General features: G+C 51.1%; 1 long non-coding RNA gene across 9 annotated transcripts; it reads right to left on the bottom strand.

Annotated features, from left to right (window-relative positions):
- Nucleotides 1-643: 643 nt before the first annotated feature.
- On the bottom strand, nt 644-25,506 carry LOC122432062. 9 transcript variants are annotated; one of them, XR_006266713.1, is made up of 7 exons: nt 25,492-25,506; nt 25,019-25,115; nt 24,380-24,549; nt 21,819-21,892; nt 3,297-3,414; nt 1,289-1,752; nt 644-968 (listed from the first exon to the last, which is right to left on the bottom strand). It is a non-coding gene; the product is annotated as an uncharacterized LOC122432062 (long non-coding RNA). The 9 variants fall into 9 exon arrangements; XR_006266715.1 differs by having other exon boundaries at nt 21,845-21,892; XR_006266717.1 differs by lacking the exon at nt 3,297-3,414.
- Between the last annotated feature and the right edge of the window lie 205 nt (nt 25,507-25,711).

Below are 25,711 nucleotides of genomic sequence, written 5' to 3'. Positions count from 1 at the left end.
CGCAGGGGTGCTCTTTCTCTCTGGTCTGTTCAAACCCTGGAGAACATTTTAAGGATGTGTCCCATCGCGGCCAAGACAGAGGGCCACCCCGTGACCTCCCACACAGGCCCTCCAGGGAGCATCCCCCTCCTCTCTCCTTCTCTTGGTTCTTGGGATGGCACCTAGGGGCCTCCTTGGCTGGGAGCATCAGCCCACTGCTCTGAGCTGGGACTAAGCAGATCATGGACGGTGTTCCCAGAAGCCTGGGGTGACTCAGAGAGGGGGCAGCAGACCACCTGCACCCAGCCCACCCTGCTCAGGTGGAAGTTCTGTCTTAGTGAGGCTTCCGCATTTTGTTGCCATGGTGGCTTCTACAGCACTGGTCTCTCAGAGCAGTGATCCCCAACCTTTTTAACACCAGGGACCGGTTTTATGAAAGACAATTTTTCCATGGACCTGAGTGGGTGGATGGTTTTGAGATGATTCAAGAGCATTACATTTAGTTCTGTGTACTTTATTTCTATTATGGTTCCATCAGCTCCACCTCAGACCATCAGGCCTTACATCCCAGAGGTAGGGACCCGTGTCTCAGAGGGAGCCTGGTACCACTCTCCTCCCATTCAGCCCCTCCCCTGTCCAGGGACATCCACCAACACCAGTAATGTTCAGTAATCAAGAGTCTTTATTAGACTTGAGACGGGACTTCCATTTCAGAGAAATCTCAGCTCAAAAGACACAGGAGAAACCAGGGTGGGCTGGGATGGACAGCTTGTAGACACAGGAGCAAAGGGGAGGCAAAGTTGAGGTGGCTCCAGGTGCCAATGGGCTGCCCAGGCTGGAGGCTATGGCCTCTCCACTTCCATCCTGCACACAGGCTTCTTGAAGGAGCCACTCAACTTGTTAGAACTTAGCCTCATCTTTCAGTCAATCAGGAAGGCTTCTCACAGGACACCCAAGCCAACTGGATGAAGTAGGTTTTTCTTTTGGGTCTGAAAAGGAAAAAAAAAAAAAGCCAAGATTGAAAAAGGTTTTTCTGGGGGATGGAAACCTTAGCAGGAGACAGAGGGCAACTGTCCAGTGGCCAGGAAAAGCGAAAGACCAGGGCGGGCTCCATGAAAAAGGGGGCCACCATGACAGTGGCTGAGTCTAGGCATCTCCTCTAGGTGTTCTATGCAGGGCCATGGTGGGGGAATGGGAGGAGAATGCCCAGGGCAGGAATTCTGATCCCCAGCAGGGGAGAGGCTAGGTGGGAGCCCAGGGGACTTGCTTTAGGAAGACGGGAAGCATATTTCCTTGGTCAGGGACTAACCTGAAAAGATTTTGTTGACTTCTACAGCTCCTGTGGCTTCTTGCCCAGCCCCATCTTCAACCTGCAAGGACTGTTTGAGCATTCCTCAGACTTCACTCCTGCACCTGAGAAGGAGTGGCCTTCCTCCCCTGAGAACATGCAGAGAAGTCCCCCTGCCCATCTGGTCCTCTTCTCCTTTCAGTCCCTCTGCCTGCGTTTGGAACATGTGCTGCAGGAAGTCGGCACAGGGCAGGGAGACAGCATGTGCTCTGGAATCCACCAAGCCCCATTTGATGCCCAACCCAACTTCCTAGTCCTCTGACTTGGGGCTCCGATTATGCCTTTGTAAAGTGGGGACAGCATCACCAATTTTTCAGGACCATTGGGTGATCAACCGAGACAATGGCTAAGAAAGGGCTTACACAAGCAGGAGGTTGCCAAAATCAAGGCCAATTCCTTCCTTCCTGGGTAGTGGGAAGCTGTACCTAGGAAAGAATAAAATCAAGAGGAGTTACACAGAAATCTGGTGCTGGGAAGGATTGAGGGCAGGAGGAGAAAGGGACAACAGCGGACGAGATGGTTGGATGGCATCACTGACTCAATGGAGATGAGTTTGAGCAAGCTCCGGGAGATGGTGAAGGACAGGGATGCCTGGCGTGCTACAGTCCATGAGGTCGAAAGTATCGGACACGACTAAGCGACTGAACACAGAAATCAGGCATCAGAAGCACAGTTGTGGGCACAGCATTCCTTTCCTGCCCCACCTGGAATTGGGAGCCCCCCCAAATTCACCTCATGCGACTTCTCCAAGGGCTTTAAAGTCTGAGAAGAGAATTTCAGAAAGAGGAGGGTATCTGGGCCACATATGTGCATTGCCCAGCTCTGCTCAGATCAGTGTCACCTTCCTCCCACCTAGACTTGGCAATTCTTGCCTCCCTACCCCACCACCCCCTTCTCCTGCCCTGCCCCCAACCCACCTTTGCCAGGTCCCCAACCTTGATGTGTCAGAGGGGTGGGGATGGGAGGGCTGCCTCACCCATCATACTGGAAGCTCCCTAGAGGTAAAGACTCAGTCTCCCTCAAGCCTGGGCTCCTTGAGGCCCGAGTCCCTGACCCCTCTTGGTCTTCTGCCCAGCCTGGGCTGCCTCCCAGAGGCCCCGAGGTAAGCCAGCTGCTCCTTAGTGTCCCCACTACATCCCTCCTCAGCTCCCTTTGACCTTCCTTGCTCCAGATCCTCGGCCTGTCTGGGAACACTGATAGCCCCAGGCTGGCTGGATTTGGGGGAACAAGAGGAGACTGGTGTCTGTTGTGGCCTGGGAAGGGGTGGTAGATGAAGCTCAGTGTGGGGCCCTCCCCTGGGTGGGGGAGGAGGGGTCCAGACGGAACAGTCTCCGCCTGTTACACCCTCCCAGCTCCAGACAGAGGGAGCATCTCCTAGCAACCGTACAGTAGCAGGGGGCTGGGAAGAGGGTGGGGGCTGGGAAAGTGGGGCGGGGAACAATGATATCGTAAATTATCCCTAGGCCCTCCCCGTCAGCCCACCCTTCTTCAGTTGAGAATGGCCTCCTTTCTCTCTCCACCTGCTCCTCATTCATGATTCCCCTGCAAAAGCTGGCCCCTGTTCGATGCCCCTTAGAGGTGCCCTCTATCTCAGGGTGACCATTCTCGGCCTCTGCTTGAGCTCCAGAGGGAGAGAAGTCTCACCATTCCAGGATCTCTTGGGGACCCTGTTGGATGAAACCTCCCCTATGACTGGGTGGAGGAGCCTAGGAGACCATTACTTTCCAATGGTCTCCTGCTCCTGCCTCTTTCTTGGGTGGGGAGGGGGACAAGGAAGGGAAATTACAAAGCATTTTGTGACACTGACTCTACTTCTCTAAACAAAAGTTTGAGACTTGGGACCTCCAAGTCTTTAAGGGGCACTTGAGCCTCTCACCAATCTATCCAAGTCTCAGTTCTCCTATCCCAACAGCTGGAGCCCAGGAAGCTCAATAACGTGGCTGAAACTGGGGGGTGGTTCCTTCCTTACCTCTCAAATTAGCTATGTCAAGCCAAAGGTCAAAGAACTGGTACTTCAGCAGTACAGATCTTGGTTAGACGTTGGAAAGGACTTTCCAAGACAGGGATAAGCAAGATCATGGAATTTCCTGGTTGGAGAGAGAAGTCTGTCACAGAAACAGGAAACTGAGTGGTTCTCTCTTAAATTTTCCCTCATTACTTCATTTACCTCACATATTAAATAACACACAGGGAGTATTTAGCAGAGCCTGACATATAGTAAGCCTCCATTTTTTAAAAAAATCATACATTAATATGAATTTTTATTGGGTGGATATCAGGAGGAAGGATAAATCCCCTGAGAACTATCTCCCATCCTCCAGGAACCCCATGGGAAAATCCGGATATGAGATCGTGCCCCGAGTACAAGATGGCAGCCAATTGCCATGGTAACAGCAGAAGAAGGAGTCTGGTTGGTTGCGGGGGCAGTGCCGGGAAGCCAGCTGGTGCCGGATGGACAAACCCGGCAGAAGGTAGCCCCAGCTGGGTGACACTCATGCCCCCTGTGCCCAGGGCTCTCCCTCCATATGCCAGCCTCAGCCTGGCCCTTCCCTCCAGGCAGAAAGACTCCAGTGCTATCTGTGGGGGATGATGCCAAAATCATTCCCTCTCCTGACTCTTGCTTGTGTACAACAAGGGATGACTGCTCAGAGACAAAAGACCCTCCTGTTCAAAGTCTCCCTGGTCCACAGGCCAAGAGATCTAAATTGGTCTGAATTTAGCACACTCCTGACATTGATAAGGAACCATAAAATCAGGGACTTGGGAGGGTCCAAAGTGGTGGGGCTTGGAGGTACCATTTTGTACACATTCAGTGTGTGTGTGGTGGGGGGGGCGGGCCACAGTGTCTGGCTAATGTTCCCTCTGGTGAACTCTGAGATGAGGGAGCAGAGCAGGTCAGGGCAACATGGGGAAATCAGGCTTCACTTCGCCCTCCCTCTCTTCCCAGAAGTGCTGGACAGTGTCCACACAGGGCCAGCGGGAAATTCTTCCTGAGAAGGATGAAAGAAGCTGTGGCCATGGAGTCCATTTTGCCACCTAGTTGTTAAAAACAAATGCCTCCCAAACCAGTCTCAGCAAGATGCTGGCCCACTTGAGACCAGAGAGTACCAGCCAGTCCACAGAGCCTGGCCATGCCTCCCAGACAAGCCAGAGTCCCTTTGCTCATCTCCCCAGCAATCCACTCCCTCATTTCCAAACTTTGGAGGCCTTCCTTGATTGCCCCACCTGTCTGTAGTGGCCCCTGTAACTCTGTGTCCCTCAGTCCCTCTGTGTCATTTAGAAGGGACACTGGACATCTGCACACAGTCTTGTAAAACACCTCTATCCACCCTGATCCATTTGATCCTCAGGATAACTGTGGAAGGAAGCTAGGATCCAAGACATTAAGTTACTTGCCTAAGGCCACGCAGCTAGTAGGGCTTCCCAGGGGGCTCAGTGGTAAAGAATCTGCCTGCCAATACAGGAGAAGCAGGAGAGGCAAGTTCAATCCCTGGGTCAGGAAGGTCCCTGGAGAAGGGAATGGCAACAGTATTCTCAGTATTCTTGCCTGGAGAATTCCATGGACAGAGGATCCTGGCAGGCTACAGCCCGTGGGCATGCACGCACACGGCTAGGAAGGGAGGGAAGACAGTATTTGTCTCTTGACCAGCCTGTCTCCAGAGTCAAAATCCAAAACCTCCTTCTTTTGCTGTTCTTCCTGTGGATGGAGCCTCTCTACCAAATCTGTGAGCAATCGATAAGCTGAGGTGTGTCTTCTATCATTCTACCACATCCAATGGCCCCACTCCAGACTTTTATTAGCTAGGAGAGTGTAGACTATGGGGGTTGGAGGTAGGGGAGGTCTGACCCACACTGCTGACTAGGCTACGTGACGCTGAGGCCCGGCAAGGAGAGAAAACCCCCTGGGTTTGGAGACTGAAGGGACCTTAGATTTCTTTTGAGATCTGGTCAGTCTTGAATTTCCGCCCTGCCAACACAGCCGTCTCTAGAGGGGTAGCTCCATACAGAGCCGGAGGGGACTCTGCCGAGAAGAAGAAAGAGGGTCTTCGGGGGGCCAGCCTCAGAGGCACTGTGGGAGGGCGTGTACCGTTGGGGAAGGCAGGCTGGACAGGCCTGCAGTCACACCTGGAAAGACATGGAAAGGGAGCTGGGGCAGGGCCTTGGTGTGGAGAGCAGTCTGTCCTGGGAATGGCCTCCCTGGCCAAGTCTTGGCTTCTGTTTCTTCTAGGACTTGATTAAAGCTTGACGCCACCCCTCATCCTCCTGTTCCTCCAACCCCATTCCAGCCCACCCGCAACGGGCACGGAGAGCTAAGCGCCCTCACCTGACAGGACTGCTTCCACAGCCACTCACAGAGAGGCCTTTGTGCAGAGGCTGGGCCGGGGGAGCGGCGGCGGGCAGCACCCCCGCCATGCGCATTCCACCCTCGTGGCCAGCAGTGGCCTCATCCTTGTCTCTCCAGCTTCTCACCCCTTCTCTGCAAAGAATCTCCTCAGAGCCTTGGCCCACCCTGGATCCTCCCTTGCACTTTCCATCACTCTCTCCCCCAGCAAGTTTCCAAGACTGAACCTCTCTGTTCTACACTCCGGTCCCCAGAGGCCCATCCCCTGCCCTGACCTCCGGGCACTCACGGTGCTGGGGACCAACCTCGGCTTCTCCACATGTCCTCCCAGGGAGCTTCCTGAGTCTGCAGGTGTGTGTGGCTGAGAGGAGTGAGGGTGATTCTAGATGGGGGAGAGGCAGAGACCCTTCTTCAGGTGACACTCCTTTCCTGATCCTCCATTTGTTCAGTACCAGCCAAGAGGCAGTTAAATACCTGGTTGGTGCCGGGCTCAGTGGGCGGCTAGATTCAGGAATCCTCCTGCATGCTGCGGGTGGTTATGTGCTGCCCCTGAGCCATACTCTACACCCAGCATCTCTGAGGCTGTCAGCTAACTTCCCACTACCCCTATCAAATCCAATTGCCCTGGTGAAGCACATAAGTCTCCTAATAACTGGATTTCTGACTCCATTTCCCATCTCCTCCCAGGCCAGACTCCCTCTGATGGACACTATGGTGACCTGATATGACCTGCTCTTCCATACCTCCTTGCCTTTACATATGCTATCCACTCCCCACTGGGCACTTACTCCAGCTCCTTAACTGTTAGCCCCCTGCATACCTTTGATCACATTTATCCCTTTTATTTGATTACTTATCTTTTGGCGCCTTTCAGGAAGCCTTCCTCAACTCCCCTAAGGTATCCCAGGGCTTCAGCTCCCATGCTGTCCCCATGCAAAGGTCTTCCGGACCGCAGCCTTCATACTATCTTGTAATCACTCATGTCTGCCTCCTCACTAGGTGTCTAGGCCCTCAAAGCAGCTTTGCATTCCACCTTCTCTTCAACATAGCACTTGGCACACAGTAGGCACCCAATAAATGCCTGTTGAATGAATGAGCTGACAGGTAAGGGAAAAGAAGGCATGGATTGTGAGAAGCACTACAAAGGATGAAGGGATGAGTTCCGATGTGAATGATCTGGGTGAAGGGGAAGGAAGAGGGCAAATCCCAGGATAATGCTCAGGATTTGTACCTGAGGACCTAGAAATTTAACAATGCTCTTGATAGAGGGGGGGAAGTAGGAACGTGGGGCAAGTCTTAAAGCACAATACTGAGTGAATGAACATCTGAATGCCCTCCCTATGTCCGAGGAATGGCCATCTCAGGAGTTTTGGAGGGTTGTACTCATATGCCACTGCAGAAACCAAAGGATGAAATGGTTGTATGGCATCATTGACTCAATGGACATGAGTTTGCACAAACTACGGGAGTTAGTGAAGGATAGGGAAGCCTGGTGTGCTGCAGTCCATGGGATCACAAAGAGTCAGACATGATTGAGTGACTGAACAACTTTCCTAGGTTTCTTTGCAACCAGGGCCTGGTCATGTGATCTAGGATTAGCCAATCAGATGCATCACTCCAGTCTGATCTAGGAGCCTAGTGACAGGACCACAGCTGGTAGTTAGGGTACAAATCTTGAGTTTAAAGAAATGAGTGCTAATAATTCCAAATGATGGTTGAAATGATAAAAAGTAAAAGGATGTGAGTGGAAAGGAAAAATAAACCTAGCAAAATCTTAGGAAACACTTCTGGTTGGAGACTTGATCTACCCAGAGGACTGAATGACTAGAACCCAGAACACATATCAGGGATACAACAGAAGAGCCAAAGGCAAAAGGATAAGACATCAGTATGAAATGTTCCCCAGAGGTCACCAGGCTTAAACAAGGACCATTGGGTCTGGTTGAAGAGTCTATATGAGTGGCTGGAGAAGGTACAGGTATGACCAGTCATGAAGGTGGAAGCCAGATTGATGGGCTGAGGAGAGAAGACTTGGAACTTCATCTCAAGTACATAGCAGCCCTTCACAGACCCCTCAAACTGACAGACTATCCTGCCTGCCCACATCTTTGCCGCTTCCCCCTCCTGCTGATGCTCCCAGTTCTGATTCCTCCAGTTTTGTTTTTCTTTTAATTATTTGTAGTCCTCCAAGTCCACTGACACTCATTAGTGGTCTGGAACTAAACTCAGCACAGAGACCTCTCTACCACCCCTGATCCTGTGTGAGGCTCACTTCTCTTCTGGGCTGCCATCCCTCATCTAGCCCTCCTTCCTTCTCTCCCAATCCTCTTTTCCCAATTCCACTAGTAGGAAGACTCAACAATGTTCCTGGTCAGCCAGAAAGTCCTTCTTGTGGTCTCACCTCCCTGCATGCCCACCAGCCAGGGCTGGCTCTCAGCCCACACCTGTCGGAGGCAGCCATTTTATAGGTTCCGGCTACCTAAGATGGTGGCCTCCCTCTTCCGTTCCCACAGCCTTGCTTCCTACCCCTGCCCGTTTCTTTCTGAAGCCTGAGCCCAACAAGGTGGGGGGCCAGGCTGGGGAGCCAAGGCCGGAGGAAGCAAGACAAAAAAAAGGACAGAAAAGCTGGCCCCTTGGCATCTCTTTTTGGCATTTGAGTCCAGCTCAGGGAGGGAGAGCAGAAAGGAAGAAAGAAAGTAGTGTGAGTTTTTATTTCGGTCTTCTTCCTGTCACCTCCCCCTCCCCAACACACATACTTTGATGAAAACAAAATCTCTCCCCTTTTTTCTCTTCTTCGGCCCCCCTCCCCTTTTCTCCTGGCTCCTACCAAGAGCCTCCTGGAATGCAAATGAGTTGTATTATGCAAATATATGCAAATCAGGCTTAACGAGCGGAAGGAGGGGCAGAATGCCTAATGAGTAATGGCGGAGGGTGCAGATGGAAGGTGGCAGGAATGACCCCCTCTTCTCCGTTCCCACAGCCTGAGGGCTTGCTGGGAATAGTGAGGTGTCCTTTACTTCTGGGAAAGAGAAGAAGGTCAAGGCCCTGTCGCTTCAGCTGAGAAGGCCTAGGATGGCCTTGGCTATAGGTGAGGGACGGGAGAGCTTGGAGGGAGAGAGGGTCAAGTACAAGGGATTCTCTTACACAACTTTGCCCAGAGACTCTGGATATACCAGCCTCCCCGGCTATATGGTCTGCTGATGGCTGAACCTTCAGCTGAAAACAGGGTGATGCTTATACACACCATGGCTTGTGCATCAGAAAGGAGGATTCCCAAGGGAAGATTCCCAACCAGACCCAGGTTCTTCCTGGGGGTGGGGGGTGCAAGCTGTCTCTCTTTGTGCTTTGGAAGGTGGGGGTTGGGGTGGTTGCCACGGCAACATAGCATGGAACACCCACCTTCCCAACATCCAGCCCCAGAGGACCTAGAGAGTTCGGGGGGATAATGGGTTGACACCCCCTGATGCCCCCACCACCTGGCACTGCCAGCCGGAGATGGCGGCATCAAATCCTAGAGAGAATGGCCCCTTTGTTTCTAGGCTTTCGGTGTTGGGGGAGCAGGACCGGGCACACAGAAGGGCCTTTCCCAGGCCCCGTTCCAGTTTGTGTGACTCTTGCTGGCCTCTGGAGACTCCTTGTGGCCATCCACTGCCCTCTTTGCCCTGGCAGATGGTTGCCTCCTTGCCTTTTCTCCCATGGGCTTGTCAGCTACTGCTAGGTATACCTTCCCCTGTGCTTCTCCCTGAGGCCTCCCTTTCAAGCCTACTCAGACAGAGAGAACAGTCAATTCCAGCTCTTCCTGGCTTGTGTGGACACCTTAAATGCCCGGACATGCATCCTGTCCTTTTTTGTATGGGGACAATCGGTGAACTCTACCTACCTGCAATAGGCCTGCTCTACCCAACTCAAGCAGGGAGGGTCCTTAAAGAGGTATCAGATACAATAAACAGGGCCAGGATGGAAACCAGGAGCCTGGATTTTGGCCTTTCCACTAACCAGCTGAGTGACCTTGGTCATCTCTCTTCCACTTTCTTGTGAATCTGTAAAATGAGGGATACAGAGTTGATGCCATCTAAGGCTCCACCTGAGGCTCATCTGAGGCTCCACACACTTTGCTTCTTACATGTGGTTATTGTTTCATTGCTCAGTGGTATCTGACTCTTTTGCAACCCCATGGACTGTAGCCCACCAGGCTCCTCTGTCCATGGGATTTCCCAGGCAAGAATACTGGGGTGGGTTGCCATTTCCTCCTCCAGAGGATCTTCCTGACCCAGGGATCCAGCCAGGGTCTCCAGTGTCTCCTGCACTGGCAGGTGGGTTCTTTACCTCTGTGCCACCGCCAGCGGGGGGAGCCTGAATCTTGTATGAGCTTAGCTTCAATTCTTCCAGAAATTTAACCCTCAACCTCCCTGCTGCTGGAGCCCTCTCATTCAGACTCTCCAAAGTGTACAAACCCAATTTCCTGGAGATGGAATGACAGCTGCCCGCAGCCTCTTCCTCTCCCTGAGACTTAACGACTGCCTGCAAACAACTCCCAAAGATTAAAATTCTAGTCTTTGATATATAACGGTGCAGACAGGATCCCCTCCTACCCTAACCCCTGCATAGGGGGTCAGCACAGCCACCTCATTCATGGCCTGGGAGCTGTCCGTGGTGCTGGATACGGTTCTGGTGCTCTTGTGGAGGAAAGAGCGCAGGAGAGTGGTGGAACACCCATTCACCCCAGGTGAAAACTAAAGGGAAGAGAAGAAGCAGAAACATTTGGAAACAGTAAGGACAGGGGCAGATGTATTTCTGAAGAAATACATCCGTATCTCCTCTCTGAAGATCTCCAAATAGCCAATACTACTTTGGGGGAGGAAGAGATCAAGAGTCAGTGAAACTCTGAACCTCACACTCCTTCATCCCTAATGATCTAAGTGTCCCAGATTAGCTCAGTCCTCATCTGGATCCTACTCGGAAATCCACTGGGAGATGGAGTCATAGTTCCTGCCCTTAGGGTATAGTTCAGGTTGAAGCAGTTGATGGATTACAGACCTCTAAATTCCATCCTAAATTCTAAGGCTCCTACAAGGAATTCAGTAATAAAGATGAAGAAGATATACAATCTGCCTGATAGTATTATAGCTATTAGGAGCTTGAGGGGGTGGGTAGGAAGGTAGGAAAGATAGGGAAGGGCATGTGTGTGCTTGCTTGCATGTGTACATGTGTGTGTGTGTGTGTGTGTGTGTGAGCGTGTGTTTCCCAGGCAGAGTGATAAGACTATATCAGTGGTTCTTAACCCTAACTGCACATTTAGAAATACCAAGGGAGCTTTTAAATAATATTGATGCCTAGGCCTCATTCTCAGGCACTCTGGGATGTGCTGGACCCAAATATCAGTAACATTTAAAAAGCTTCCTAGGTGATTTTAGTGCATAACCAAGTTGAGAATCACTGGTCTGGAAGAAAGCAAATGTGAAAATTTTCAGGGGTTAAGCCTGATCAGCTGGAGGAAAAGGGCAAGGCTAGGGCCCCTGAAGAAGGGAATGAATAGGGAGGAGAAGGACAAGCCCATGTCACCTCCCCTTGCCTAGGAGTTCTCAGTGGCCCCAAGCCTGACCTGGAGACTGACTCAGGTGTTAGGCCTGTCTCTCCCCTGCTGTGAGAGTGCACACCACCCCAAGGCAATGAGATACACTTCCCCCCACCCTAGTCCCTTGCACAGAGACAGGGAATGGGTGCAATGACCCCGAGGGCATGCTGTTCCCCTTCACCCAGAAGGTCCCCAGGGAGGCAGTTGTGGAAGGTAAACAGCAACAATGGTCTCTTTCAGTGTCCAGATTCCAACCCTTCAGTCCAATTAGCAGACACAGCAAACAGCAATTCAGCTGCCTTCAGCCGCTGTCATAACAAACTCAGAGCAGCCTTAATGGGGGGATTAGGGCAGGAGGAGGGGGGTGTCACTCTGAGCCCTGGGAGAGCCTGGGTGGCAAAGAAGGGTTCCCCTTTTCTCTAACTCTCTCCTATCTAAATACGCTCTGGTCCAACCTGACCTTCCATAGCCCTACTCCTCATTCTCCTCAGAGCTCTGAGAATGTTTTTTTACAGTTTTGCCTATTCTTTCCTTCCAGTGATTTTAAAGCATTAACCGAAACTCACTTAACAACTAGGGAAGTTGGCACACCCTGCCCTGGATGAGACAGTGCTATAACTACTCAAGATCTCTGAGGTCTCAGTAGCAAAGGAAGGGAGAAAGAAAGGTCAAATATCCCCAGAATATCCGAGTGGAAAGGAGGTGAAAAAATAAATATCAGGATTCCCACTCCCAAGCCTTGGGAAGTCCAGAACTCAAGAAGGACTTCCAGGTGTGGAAGAATGCAGAGGGGCCTGTGCTCTCTGGTAAGGTATCAACCTTGGGAATCGGAGTAGGTGGTTGAGAATGTGGAGGGTGGGGCTGGGAGGCCAAAGGACAGAAACATTTCTTCTGTGAGTCACTGAGCAATGAAGAAAAGTCTGCATGCTCTGTAGTTTGTTAATTACACCCACTATCTAACTGGTCCTTTAATTTAATAAACTCTTTTTAGTAACTCTAGAAGCTTAATTGAAAAAATTTGGAATTGTCATTTATACAAGCCATATCTCTCTATCTACATAAGTCAGTTTACTAATCCTAAGTACTTTTACCAATACATGGTAAGATTTATTAAGGAGAAAAAAATACAATGGTCGTTCTGCCACGTGGACTCCAGCCTCTTTCCTTAACAGACTTCCCAGAGTCTGTTCCTCTTCCCCCAGGCTTTAGACATTGCTTCCTCAGGTCCCAAGAGTCCCTCCTTGATTTCAAAGCTAGAAGAGGAGGAGGAACTTCCTTAAATTTAAATCTTTTGAGATCCTCAGTATAGAATATGCCAAAAAGCTGTCCTTTTTGTATTCTGAGATCAATCATATGTTTTCAAATAGTTGTTCCAAACTGTAGCCTTTATCCCCTCTGCAGTCAAAGAATTACTCATTACCTGTGGGTATAGTAATGTATAAGATCTTTATTTATAGAGAATTCTTCATTTGTTCCCTGTAACAACCCTGAGGATACAAATTCTTACCCCCACTGAACAAATATCTGATCAGAAGCTGGTAAATAATGGCACCTAAACCTAGACCTTGTTCAGTCACATTTGCTCATTCTTTTTCTCTCCCTAGACTTCTGACTGTGATGATTTCTATTACTGCAAGGATCTTTCAACAAAACCCTTTTGATGCCTAGACCTACGAAAAATTTGCCCCAGGGTGAGGGTGTGAGTGAAAATGCAAAACTTGAGAGACAAATATTTAGAAGAAAATTGCCTTTGAACTCCTGGACTCAGAATTCAATAGGAGAGGGTATTGGGATAAAGGACTGAGGAGAGAAATGGGTAAAGAAACCAGCTTAGAATTTGTTTTCCAGTAGGAATAGGTGGATATAGCAAGATCTGAACAGACCTAAAAATTCTTGGACACAGAAATGTAATAATACAAAAGAGAAATTTCAACCCTGCCTCCATGTATCCCCATTCCATCAGTTCTCCTACTGGGTTTAGCTGAAGAAGGTGCTATTTGGTATAAAAGGTGGGGAAGGCAGAAGGAGGACTCTGTGGTGTCACTGTGATGGCAGCATTTGGTAAACCCCTCCATATTCCAGACTGTCTCTTCCTCTACTGTATTTATAGCTGTAAGTAGCCAGGAATTCCTAATCTCACACCAGAGCTTCCTACCCATCATGGATCACACACATCCAATCTCATACCAGCTCACACATCACTCGTTTCTCACCCTCATAAACAGACATATACAGCTCACAAACATTGTCACCCATCATTCTCTTGACAACCCCATCTATACACCCACACCTGAGGCAGATGCAAACCCTCACCCCCCACAACTCTCCTGGCTTCTATTTGCCCTTTCCATTGAGGAGCTTGTTTTGCAGGATGTAAACCCTCAACCCCACCACTTCCCTCAGGCCCTCTATTCTCCTTTGGAGATTCTGTGGTCAAATGTGCTAATAGAATATGACAATAATAATATAAACCCAAATTGTGTGGCTAATAATATAGGTTCTGAGTCTCATGTGGATAAGCCTTAGCAGATTCAGAATACATATTTCCAGCCAGCTATAAGAAAAGTTAAAAGAAAAAAGGTCAACCCGTGTTCACAACCGAGCCTTGCATCTCTCAGTGGGCTTTCCTTCTCCCCTGGTGCATGGATCCCCTCCCCTCTCACCCCATCTCAGTCTATCCACCTCATCCTCTCAGCCCTTCCCTCAGGCAAGTGTAGAGAAGTAGAGAAGAAAAAAAGTATTGGATTTGAAACCACTGAGTGACATTAGCAATTCATTTGAGTGTGTGGCTCCTATTTGTAAAATGCGGTTAATAACAGCTACCTCACAGGGCTGGAGGGTCAAAGAAAGGCTTGTAGGCAGAGTGCTCTTATGAGAAATATGAGAAAATACGGTGTGGCGTTAGGCATTATTAGTGCTTTTCCCAATCCCACTCCCTTTCTCCCTAATCCTGTCTCCAGTTGCCGCCCCCCCCCCCCAAAAAAAAGCTAGATTTCAAAGAGCTGAAATAGACAAAAAGTCTGCAATCTTCCTTTCCTCCAAACCTCGGAAGAAAGAAGACATATGTACTCTGGACTCTCTGAAGCCCAATTGTTTTAGTTTGGATTCCCCAATATTTCTGCCACATAATATATAATTGAATCATAATCTTCTAGCTATAAAATCAGCTCCTGGGAGGAAATTTTAAATTTACACAGGAAACAGGAGTCAGTACAAGGTCGATTGTCCAGTTCTCCTGCTCTCTTTAGACTCCTTACTGCCCTGCCTTGTTCTGGAATGCGGGGGTGGGGTGGAGGGGGGCATGGTGGGGGTTTGTTGGGATGGGAAGAGGTAATAAACGCACAGGGAGCTACTTCTAGTTTTGCTGCCTGTTACTTTTATTCTCCCTAGTGACTAGACCATCCTCCACTCAACTGCACCTAAACACTCTTTTGCTTAAAATATTTAGGTCAGGCCAGATAAATGGATTCTTTTAGGAAAGGCCCTGATTAATCTCTCTAATTCTTTGCTTTCTCCCAGCAGCATAAATACCAAGCTACAAATTCCTTTGTGTTTGAGCTCCTTGAGGCCATTTGCTCTTGGAGATGATTTCCAAGACAGTGAGGATGGGGTGGGAAGGTAAGGTATCCTGAAAGACCCCATCACAACCCCTTTGGCCAGTGAAGACAAAGCTGGCATGAGAAGCTTTGCAAAACATCAAATTCAGGTCCTGAGTGAGAAGGAGGAAAGAATATGAAAACAAGGGGGCCGAGAAATACTTCGCACTCCGTTGCCTACAACCCAGCCCAGCCTGGGCAAAAAGGCTCTCCTGCCACCGTGTCTTCTTTCTGAGCAACCCAACCTGGACCCCTAGTACTTCCCGCCTCCCTCCGCCTATCTCTCGCTTTGCCACTCTCAGCACCCGACCAAGCAGGATAGACCGACGGGGCTTTAGGGAGCAGATCAAAGCCAAGACTAGCATTCTCAGGTGACCGCCCCCAAACTCTCCGGCCCCAGCAATAGGTGTGAATAGCCTGCGGGAAGCTGTTTCCCAGCGCCCGCGGGGGAGGCCTGGGCCAGGAACCCCAGGCACTGCCCGGAATGACCCCAAAACAAGATTTCAAGAGATCTCTCCCTTGGAGCAGCGATCAATCTGCTGACTGCCAGAAAAGGCCCGGTCTCGGGAGGTAACCATCACCCGCTTTCTTGCTACCCCGCAACTCGGCGGTGGAAGGCATTGCATCGCGGCTGGCGAAAGTGAAAGGGGACTGCGACTCCTACCTGCGCGGACCGAAGTTGGAGGGTGGAAAGACGCCCCAACCGGTGCGGTCTTGAGGCCCGAGGGCCGCCGGGTCCTCTTCTCGCCTCCCACGGCCCGTGGGTCCTCACGGCTCTAGCCCCTCCCTTCGGCCTCCCGCCCGCCCGTGCCGCCAGCTTCGCAGGGGCCCCTCTTCGCAGTGTATGGGGTTATTTTTACTTTCGGTTATCTAGCTTTATGAAGACTCCACACCACTCATACAGCTAGATAACCAAAGATAACAACCAACCCCGCCTCCTGGCTGCAGTCGCCGCCTCTTCCACGCAGCCGCCTGGCTGCCGCTGCCCACGCCTGTATCGCCGCAGCCTCCTGGTCGCCCGCCGTGGAGGTTGGGGAAAGGGTACACCGGGAGAGGGGGAGGACAGAGAGAGAAGCAGAGTCCAAGACAGAAAAAGACTCAGGGACGCTGCGGCACAGACACGACAGAGACCGAAAAAGGCGTGGAAGGATGCGACGGCCGATGGCGTCGAAGTCCGGGAATCGCCCCCGGATCCCAGAAGCCTGCGAAGCCTGGTTTCCCGCTCCCCATTCGAGCCAGAAGCCAGAGTGCCGCTGGTCCCTGGGAGGAGGGACTCGCAGGCTTTTCGTGCCATCCGGGAAGACTGCAGGGACCGAGGCAGAGGCCACCCAAACCTCACGGGGTCTACACTGCCCCCTCCTCTGGAAGATCCAACCGCATCCGATAGCCTGAGCCTTGGCTTTCAGCGAAGCCCAAGCCTCCGCGTGGGGTCGTAGCGGGGAACCGCGTAGCCGACTCCACCACATCTCCCAACTCCTAAGGGCGGTGGAAGCGAAGTGGAGCTCACGCCGCGGGGTGGGAGGGGGGAAGCTGGATCCTAGCCACCGACTAAAAAGGGCAACCGGCAGCGAAAGCCTGGGGGTAAAACCCCGGAGGCGTCCCAGTAGGAAACCGGGAAATCCCGGCAACCCAAAGAGAGAGGGAAATGGGGGCGGGGAGGCAAGCCGGAGACTCCCTAGCGAGTGTCTCTAGGAGAGAAGGAAAGGGAGAGACACCACGCGGGAAGGGATCCGATAGCGCACCCATGAGATGGGGAAGGAGGAAGAAAACGGAGGGCCAGCCGGGAAGGTGAGCCGAGTCTCTGGGCCCACAGGACCCCCAGAGAAATGGCTTTGTACAAAGAGGTCCAGAAATCCAGGTCCACAACCCAGGGCTGTGAAAATGGCCGGGGGTCCGAAGCCAGAGGAGGTGCCGTAGGTTGGTGGGGGTTCCGATCAGGAATCGGAATCAAGGAGGTTCCGGAGCCCCGAGGAGGGTGTGGGGCTCGGCCAGCCCCTGTTGGGAAGGCCCCGCACGGAGGCGCCGGATTCCAAGGCGCTAGCCCACCTCGTGTCCCAAGCCGGCCAGGCCACTTACATCGAGCCCAGTGTGCCCATCCGTGCTCTCCCTCGCGGTCCTCCCGGCACGTTCCCGCCCACGGAACGCCATGGCCCTGAGTTCGAGGTGCCAGGGCTCAGCGGGCGCCGGAGTGGAGGCGCCCGCCTGGATCTCAGCCTCCGCCGAGCCAAGGCGAGCAGAGCAGAGCTCACCTCCCTAGCTCCCTCCCCAGCCTCTGCCGCTGCTCTGGCCCGGGCGCGCTCCGGCTCCGGACTTTTCATTCATCCTTTCGTGCTCCCTCCCCAGACCAGCCTCTGATTGGCTTCGCCGAGTCTGACGTCACCACCTCGTTCCCCCACCGGCTCCGCCCCTCCCCCTTCCCGGGTTGAGCCGGAGCGCGCAATTGGGGCGCCCTTCCCCCCGGAGAACCGTGAAGGGGGTGGAACTACTATGTCTGTGTGCTGATTCTCAGCCTTTTGCTGCCTCACACATTCTCGAGACCTGCCTGCCATCTCCAATCCATTGCCATTTGTGGTTTTGATCTCCAACCTCACTCTTTGTAGGTTCTACATTTTCCATTTTGACCCAAGGTATATTGCACCAGGTCCAGGGTTCAAAGATGGAAAAAGAGATCGGGTGATATCTCCTCAAAAAGAACCAGATTACTGGAGACTCAACCTCTACCGGCCTTCTCGCATCAGGATATCCTTTGTGCTTCTAAGATTCTGACCCATCCCAGACTGTAATCTTAATCTATTAGGATGGACAGGAACCTCCCTTATTGGTTTTCAAGCCAAAACAGTGAGAAAAAGATCCTGGAAGTGTGGGACCCCTACTGGGAGATGCAGGGTGTGAGCGGGCTTCGACCTCCTGTTTCACCGCGCAGAAATGAGATTATCTCAGGAACTTGTTCTCAGCACCAAAGTTCCAGGTAGGGTAGGCTGGGGAATCACAGCTTACATTAATCTGGGAAACATACACGGATTTGACTCAGCCCTGGAGGCCCTCCCTAGCGCTTTCTCTTCCTCCCCCCATCCTGTGCGCCTCCAATCGCGAGCCAGGCACTCTCACCCCGGGTTCCATCTCCAGGTGTCTGGAGAGCAGGAGTCACAGGGAGAAAAATCATTCTCCGACAAGGTTTTCCGACCTGGATCCCCATCTGGCCGAGAGAATCAGAAAACGGCACGCACCGGTCTGCAGGCGGGGTCTGGACTCTCAGATCGGTGGAGCTCTCTGTGATCGAGTTGTGGACTCCCATTTGAGCCGCGATGCCTGACAGGTCGCGAGTTACCCTATCACTCCACCACCCTCCTCTGGGCTCCTTTTCTAAAAACAAACAAACAAACGCTATGACTTGGATACCTGAAGTCCGTCCCTCTGCCTGATCTGGGCTGGCTCCTTTCTACAGGGATCCTACAACAACCGAAGTGCACTCCAGGGGACCCAGGATTCTCCATCAGACCCAGCCAGGTTGTTTTATCCGTCCCAGGGGCCTGTCTCTGCATAGTCTAGGACAAAGCCCAGCCTGAATGCTATTTGCCTTGGTTAGATGGATGCAAGCCATGTCAGTGGGTTTCATTTGGTACTCCCCTCAAAGACTGGAAAGTCTGAAAAGCTGCTCCATGATTGTGAGGTGGAGGGGGGAGACTTTGAAATAGGACAAAGCCCAGGGACTTGTGTTTCCCCCCCCAGAGTGACAGTAGGAAGCTGAAGGTGTTGGCCTGATTTCCCAAGTTACAGGACACTAATGGGCTGTGCTTGGCACACCTTTCACCCCTCTGTCTGCCTCCATAGGGTCTCAAGGGCCTCACCCAAGGGAAAGGCTTTCTAGAAATGGCCACAGCATCAATTCTTCACCCTCCTAGAACTGAGAGCACAACACTCAATGGTGGGGTACGGTTGCAGAAAGGTGAACCCTCCCCGCTCACAGAGATAGACCCACCCTACTGATGTGCTGCTAAATGCATCCCCTAAATGCATCCTCCATGCCAGGCCCCAGAGAAACAATAGGCCTCTTTGTACCTACAAACCGCCTCAAGTATTTCTCAGTATACCACCTCACACCCCTTTATAGGATACTTAACATCCTCTAGACATTCCAGCAATCCTAAATAGGGACTACACTTCTTCAAACATACCACCAACTTCCCCTACAAGTATTTCCCCATTTCCCCTCTCACAAGATCCCTTAAAAGCACTTTAAATAAACCCTTTCTTCCCCTCCACCTTCCCCTCACCCACTGCCTGGAGGCTTGGGCCAGTAAGTAGGAAAGAGGCTGTGTTGCTAGCTAGCACTCTCCTCTTTCTTCTTTGTCCCTAATTTCCAATCAAGTCCCCTGCCTCTATGGGGCCCAAGCTTAGCTCCACAATTCCTTACCCAGGGCTGGACCATCCAGACAGCCTAGCAAGAAATAGGATCAGTAGGAGCCACATTTTTGTCAGAGAGGAGGACAGAAAGGGTTTTTTGCCTAACAGAAACCGCACCCCCCCCCCCCCAACTTATTGCCCAAATTCAACTCAACCAGATTTCCTAAAAAACCAAGTTCAGGAAAGAAATGGGTACACATCTAATTTCCTCCAAATAGCTAGATAAAGAGCTAACTACCCTTGCTTCTTACTGTGGCTTTGGCTCCTCCAGAGTACCTCAGTCTAAACAGAGTGTCCAAATATAAGGGGGGGGGGGTGGGTGGGCACAAAAGAAAACAGATCATTCTACATTGTCCTGGTACTATCTACTTGGAATCCCCCTCTCTGTCTAGATTTCCGATGAAGTAATGTTTTGTTTAGTTTTGTCTGGGTGGACTTGACAACCTCATCTCCCACAGTGCCTGCTCAGAAATGATGATGAGTGGGGCATTTGCCTTTATTCTAATGGAGACAGAGCTACAAGCCATGAAAGAAGTAGAGAACTCTCCACCATCATGTTAACTGGGATTGGTTTGTATACCAAGCCATGCTGCTCCAATTTCAAAAAAAGACACTTTGAGGGTAGCAAAAGAGACAGTCTGTTAAAGTCAGAGGTGGTTTCATACATATTCAACTCTATGGTATCTAACACTATGCCTAAAAAATAGTGGGTGCCTGATGAATAACTGATGAATTAATAGGAGAATATGTGTCTCTGTGGGTGCGGCTGCAAGTCTGAGTTTGCCTTCCTGTGGACTGCGCCCATCGTGGGTGGAGAGGGAAGGTATTGACAAAATGTGTGTCCTATGGGATCTGTGTATGGGTTTGAGAGCGGAGTAGGGGGAGTTGTATGTTAGTGACTATTTGGCAGCTAATTTGACCAGAGGAGACCCTTCTACTATGAAGAATTGGATACAGCAGACCTGGGAGAAGCTAACAGCTGGAGCAGAATGGGTGCATTATGTCCCCTTGCTCTTGGCCCACCAGCCTCAGTCCCTCTAGGAAGGCCTCAGTTGGAGCAGGGCTCTCTGCTTCCAGCATGCAGCACATTCTGCTGCAGTGTTCTTAGAGCAATGGTCTACAGACCCCACCCAAGTCCTTCCAGGGAAATTCTGGCGGACTGAGGAGAGAGCACACCAAACCCCTGGTGCTGATCTGAGTCTCTAAGTGTCTCAGTTAGCCAAGGAGCATACGTGCTTTGCCAGTGCCTGTCCCCACCCCCACCTCTACAGCCCGGATGCCCACCATTGTCTGTGTCCCTGAAGAGGCCCATGTGTAGAAAAACATGGCCTGAATTATGCCCTCTGGATGCAGCTTTTGGATGAATCTTTCTAATTTGGGTCCCAAAATATATTTTGGCATCGTGCCACTCTCTCGAAAATACTCAGGTAATTAAGTAAAAAGCATATTTGTTCTTTGTTTCAAGTATCAGGTTAATTTGCCTTGAAGATACAGATGAAAGCTGTATTTAGAAGAGGGTGGGTTCAGATATTTATTTCTGTCTTAGTGGTTCATTATTGTGAACATGATCATACATTATTCTTTTGCTACAGAATATTTGCATTTTCTATGGGATTGCACCAGATAAAAGCAAGAATTGGCAGTTAAAAAAAAAATTGGGGAAGCTGCAAAAAAAACCCAAAAAACTCTCTATATAGGCAGACGAGTTTAAAGGGAATGGAGATATAATCTGGAAGATTTCTCCCCAGAGATACCACCCTTCTCTTCCCACAAAGTATGTTTCCTCCTGTTCAGAGGCCAGCCTGAGAATTCCTCAGGTCTGTCTAAGCACTGCCTCCCCCGATGGCTGTCAGTTCTCTCCTTCAACTCAACACACTGCTCACTTGCTTGAGAGCCTTATGGAGTCAGGAAGGTGAGGCCAAGGTGACTGAGGTGGTCAGCCATAAGCAAATGGTCTCCTTGAGGGGCAAAGCATGAATGTGTAAGGGTCTGTGTATGCATACATGCACGCGCACACACACAAACCTATCAACGAAGACAAATACAGTGACACAACTACAGATATTTGCAGCAGCACCACCTCCCAGTTCTTACACACCCTGCACGCACAGCTGTTTAAGCTCTCCAGGTCCCCCTTCACCACCACCCACACCCCTCTCCTTTCTCACCTCTATCATCCATGTTCCATCCATAACTCTGCTCCTCTACAACTAACTGCCTCCCACCCCCACCTGCCCTGGGTCGATGGGCCTCCATCTCTGCCCTCAGGAGCCTCTGAGAGAAGGGCAAAGAGTCCCCCGAATCCTCAGGGCTTCTCCTCTCTCTCATGGAACTGGGCTCATAGGGTGGCCTTCATTCTTAAGTCACCATGTTCCATTCCCATTATCAATGACTATCCAGGTCTTACTACAATTAGAATAGATCAAAATCAGGGCCTGAAAGATAGAAGAGAGCAGGCAGGGGGTTGAGAGGTATAAGGAACAGGGGAAAACCCAGGTGACTGCTGAGACAGCTTCTTTCTCCACCCCACCCCTAACACCACCATCAGAAACAAACAAATAAGAAAATAAGTACCCCCAAAGCCAAAGGTGGACACCTACGATGACACCAGAAACAAACGAGGCTGCTTCTTCTCCGATGCTCCGCTCCTGTCGAGGAGGAGAATGCAAAGGTTAAAGTCTTTTTTGTGGCTCCAATCCTCTCCCTAACACCCCTGTCTCCCTGACACTCTTTCACCAACAGGGCTCTGGGCTGCACAGGGAGGTAGCTGAAAGAGAAAAGCCTGGATAGGCAGGGAAGGCAGGACCGCTGCCTGAGCCTCTCTGGCTCCATCTTGCCTGGACACCTCTAAGCTGGGCCCATCCTCACAACCTCCCTCTAACTCCCTCCGAAATCTATGGGCCCAGGGATTTGAACTGAGCCTGTGAAGATGTTGTGGCCCTTCTGATTGAACCTAAGGAGTAACCCCTGGCCCAGTGGCTACCATCTCCTCCCAGATTCCTGCTGCTCATGGTACACCATGACAAAGCATGCTCAGGATGGAAGGAAGGATCTGGGGTCAGACATTTATTTTTGTCTAACTAGGTGTAACTGCATTGGAAACTCTAAAGTTCTATGCACTTAAGACACTGTCAGTCACATAATGTCTCCAGCTTTCTTCTCTCTTCTCATCATTACCTATCTATCATCTATCCATGCATATCACTAAGGATCCATAAAGACATATCCTGTAGCTACCAATTTTCTCCCTTTCTTCTCCTTCTCTCTCTCACATATACAAAAGGTGTGAACACAAAGCAGTTTTTTTTTTTTAATTTAATGTTGGGTATGAAACCCCGCCTCAATATTTTATAGTCTTACTTTCTCAGTATTTTGCTTTGCCTTCAGACTAAATTATGATTTTGAAGAATGACATGTATACCATAGGTAACCCAGGTCCTAAAATACTAAGAGAAGTGTATTGTGTGTGTGTGTTGTGATAAATTAGTGAATCCTTCTACCTCAAACTCAATTTTACGACTAATTCTTCTTCTTTTTTAAAGTCAGGAATATAAATATCTTCTGCATTTAGATAGCTAAATGCAGAGGAAATCAGAAAAAAAGGAAGGCGGGGGAGCAGGAATAAGACTTAAATCCAATCTCGATTTCTAGGAGGGGTGTTTTGAATATACCTCTCTCCCCTCTTCTAACATCCATGAATCCCCACTTAATGCCCAGCCTCAGCTCTGCCAGCCCATCCATTTCATAAAGGGACATCTCAGTCTGAAATTATCTTCAAACCAAATCGGGGGCCAACCCCAACTTTGTCTTATTGGTAGACAATAAGCACAAGGGCAGTTGAGGAGCCTCTGGCTCCTCCCACCCTATTCAAAAAGAGTCATGGGGTCCCTGGAACACTTGTATCTCTTCTTGCTGACCTGTGCCCCACACCCCACTCTACCCCCTCACACACACATAATGTGCAGGGGGACGTGGTGACAAGGACCACACCCCAGGAGGCATGGAATATGTGTGTGCTTGTTCTGTGGCTGGTAGCCTCAGCCTCTCCCAGACATCTGGCTTCTGGGGAACCAGAAATAACCTGCTGGCCTCCAGCCTCTACTACCCCATGATCGTCCCAGCCTGCCTCCCAGAAAGCACCCTGGGGGGTGGGGACTAGAGATAAGAATAGTGCCTCTTTTCCATCTCCTCTGACCCTTCTTAAAAAACCAGAAATTAAAAAGCCACCATTAGATGGGTCTCCTGAGGGTTGGAGCAGGGTTCTCTCCCCTTTTTGAACCTAAGCATCTGCCCCAACACCTCACTTGCCTTTAAGCTCCCCTCAGCCCCTTTCCCACCTCCCAGCTCATGAGAAAAGCAAGAAGGGGGGAAATAAAATTAATCTAAATTCTACAAGTGTTTTTTTTTTTTTTTTTCCCCTAATTCTGGTCTCCTCTCTTTTAGAGATATGGCTCCTTCCCCAACCCCCAGTGACCCTAGTCCCTCAGACTTTGTCCACCCCTAAACCCTGAAGTCTCTGGGGCAGAGAGGAATAAGAGCCAGAGCAAGGAAAGAAGGTCAGGAGTCTGAATACAGAACCATTTTTTCTCTTCCCTCACATCTCCGCTACAATCTTCCTTCCTGCCTCTCCTCTTGTGCAAGCATTAAGATGTTGGCCCTGTCTGGTGGAGAGAAGGGAGGGGCGGATTAATAGGATCAGTAGCACCGTGACCCTAAAGCCCCCCTGAATCCCATTGACAAACTTAGTGAGCTGTCTCCGGGTTGGCCGGGGTTAGCAGGGAGGAGGGAGACCAAGAGGCGCTCTGGGGCAGCTGGGCAGGGCCCTGCCTCAGCTCCCCTCGACAGATAGATGGGGAAGCAGGAGATGAAATCCCACTCTGCTAGCTACTCCTACACACACACACACACACACACACACACACACACACGCACATGCACACACACACACACGCCTCTTCCCTTTTGGTCACCCCCTCAATCTTTTCTCAGCCTTTCTGTGATTCCTGCACCCGCCTCCATTAGCCAGTGGGCAAAGTAGGAGGGTAGGACGCCCTAACTGATTTTAGAGGATCCCTTCCCACCCCCAGCCCGGATGCCTGAGGGGCTAGGACCCTTCAGAATGAATGGCCACTTACCGGCTTCTGGGAGGAGGAGCGCTGGCTCGGTGGCCCCTGCCGCTGGCCTGGCTCTTTCTCCCGGCTCCTAGCCTCTTGTGGAGTGGAGGATGCAGCTCCGATGACGTAGCATCTGTCTATCCATTCAGGAATTTCGCTTGCCTCCCTCTTTCTTTCTCGTGCTGCTCTCCCTGGAAAGGCAGCGAACAGGGGGTGCTGCCCCTGTCTGGAGACACCACCACCCCCAGGATAACAGCCTACTCTGATGAAGCCCCTCCTTCTCCCATCTCATGCCTGTCAGGGAAGGGGTCTTTGTCATCTCCACTCTTTCCCATCTCCTCCTACTGTCTTTTCTAACCTGAGGCAGGAAGAAGGGACTAAGGAAAGCTATTGTTCCTCCAGGACCCCTCATTCCCAAAGGAAGCAAGAGAAAGGGTGTGACGGGATACCCCATTCCCAGCCTCCTCCCGGTTCTAATTCACCTTCGAACTTGAGAGCTTGATTAAATGATGTGTGTCTAGGGTGGGGAGTGGAGTTGATAAAGAGTGATAGAAAGAGGACACAGTTTGTCATTTGGAGGGTCAAAGTATTCCAGTCTCCTGTTCCCAAACATCCCCCAGCTCCCTGTCCTCGTCAGCTCAACGAATCACAAATCCAGACCTTAGCTGTGAAGGAGAGTGGCAATCCGGAGATGAAGGCTGGGAGCTTGAGGGGGGAGCAAGGTGGGGCAGGGTGGTGAAAGCCGGCACTTGGAAGTCTAGACAAGAGAAGAGGAGGGGTGGGACCGCAGATTCAAAGTGGGAGATAAATTATCTTGTTCTTAGAAGAGGAGAGCGATTTGGGGGTTGGTTTCCAGGGCTGGGGTCCCGATACTTGGTGGAAGCTGGGGCCCAGAATGGTACAATGGTCGGGTCTCTTTTCTCTCTCTCGCCCCCACCTACAGCCCCTCCCTCTCCCTCCCTCCCACTCTTCCTGGCCTGCATGGGAACTCAGTCTGAGCTCGACGTGACAGACAGCAGGCCTGCATGCTAATGAAGTTTGTCTCAAGTTCATTGTCAAAGCCCCCCCTTCCCCGAGGCCCCCTCCCCTCTTCTCTCATACACAAATCTCCCTCCAACTTTTGTCCCACAGACCTGGAGGCCACTTGAGTCTCGGCCGGCTCCCCTCTCTCACCCTCCCCCACTGCTTTCAGTCTCCCCTCTCCTCACCACCTCCCTCGGCTGGGGCGGGGGGCTCTCTTCTCCCTGGTGCCTTCCCAGCCACCTTCTGGCCCGGCCATCCCTAAGCTCTGAAAGAGGGATTCTGAGGGCAAAGGTCAGAGTCTATAGACCCGGTCCTCCTTTCCCCACCCCA

The sequence above is a fragment of the Cervus canadensis genome, chromosome 2 (assembly GCF_019320065.1).
Source record: "Cervus canadensis isolate Bull #8, Minnesota chromosome 2, ASM1932006v1, whole genome shotgun sequence".
NCBI lineage: Eukaryota > Metazoa > Chordata > Mammalia > Artiodactyla > Cervidae > Cervus > Cervus canadensis.
Note: the sequence above shows the minus strand (reverse complement) of the source record. Positions and strands in the feature narration are given on the sequence as shown.